This window comes from Chrysochloris asiatica, unplaced genomic scaffold (genome assembly GCF_000296735.1).
Source record: "Chrysochloris asiatica unplaced genomic scaffold, ChrAsi1.0 scaffold00035, whole genome shotgun sequence".
In the NCBI taxonomy this organism is placed as follows: domain Eukaryota; kingdom Metazoa; phylum Chordata; class Mammalia; order Afrosoricida; family Chrysochloridae; genus Chrysochloris; species Chrysochloris asiatica.
Window position 1 is genome coordinate 164658 of NW_006408553.1, and position 1631 is coordinate 166288.

The following is a 1631-nucleotide window of genomic DNA, read 5'->3' on the forward strand; positions in this document are numbered from 1 at the left end:
TAAAGAGGTCTTTTGCAGCAGACTTCCCTAATGCAATATGTTGTTTGATTTCTTGCCTGCTACTTCCATGATCATTGATTGTGGATCTGAATAAAATGAAATGCTTGACAACTTCAACCTTTTTATTTTTCATGTTTTTTATTAGTACAGTTGTGAGGACTTTTGCTTTCTTTACATTGAAGTGCAATCCATACCGAAAACTGTTGTTTTTGATCATCATCAGTAAATACTGATTCACTTCCAACTTGTAAAGTTGTGTTATCTACTTATCTCAGGTTGTTTATGGATTTTCCTCCAATCCTGATGCCACATTTTCTTCAGCTAATACAGCTACTCAGATGATTTGCTCAGCATACAGATTGAATTGTTGTTGTTGTTGTTAAGTGTCGTCGAGTCGGTTTCGACCCATAGTGACCCTGAATAGGGTTTCCGAGGCTGTAAATCTTTACGGGAGCAGATCACCTCATCTTTCTCCCGCGGAGCAGCTGGTAGTTTTGAACTGCTGACCTTCCGATTCACAACCCAATTCGTAACCACTATGCTACCAGAGCTCCTTATACAGATTGAATATGTATGATGAAATGATACAAGCCTGATGCAAACCTTTCCTTATATTTCCAATATCCCCTTTATCTGTTTGAGAAATCCTGTGTGTCTATGAACAGGTTCCTCATGAGCACAATTAATTGCTCTAGAATATCCATTCTTTGCAATGTTATCCATAGTTTATTATGATTCATACAGTTGAATATCTTTGCATAGTCAATAATGCACAAGTAAATGTCTTTCTGGTACTCACTGCTTTCAGTCAAGATCCATCTGATATGAGTACTAATATACCTCATTCCACATGTTCTTCTAAATTCAGCTTAAATTTCTGGCAGCTTTCTGTCAATGTACTGCTGCAACAGTTTTTATAAATGATTGTAAGGAAAATTTTATTTGCATATGATATTAATGATATTCTTCCCTGATATCTGTATTCTTTGGAATGGGCACAAATATGGATCTTTTTCTATCAGCTGGCCAGTTAGATGTCTTCCAAATTTTTTAATAGAAAGATGAGCAACCCCAGTGCTGCATCAGTTTTGTTGAAAGATTTCAATGAGTATTCTATCAATTCCTGAAGCCTTGTTTTTATCAGTGACTCATCTTAAGTCAATATATCAGACAGTGTTCTGTTGCTATCCATACCATAAGCATTGGGCTTCTAACTGTACAGTAGTTGGTTTAAGCCCACCAGCCTCTCCTAGGAAACCCTATGCAGGATAGCTAGGAGTCAGAACTGACTCAATGGCATTTAACAACAATAACAATAACTATTAAGAAGTGGTCTGCCTTTCGTTCCTACTTTGTGTTAGTCTGGAAACCTAGCCATCATGGATGGTTTATATGAGCTGATATTTAAAATATTAGCAACATATCTTCCAGCATCACAGTAATATACAAACCACCAGTGTAGGACAAAAAATAATGGTGACATATGATGGATATCTTCCTTATTCACTGTCCAGCTTTCGCATCCATATGAGGTTATTGAAAATACCATGGTTTGGGTCAGGCGCACCTTAGTCCTCAAGCTGACGTCTCTGCTCTTCAATACTTTAAAAAGTTCCTGTGCAGCAGATTTG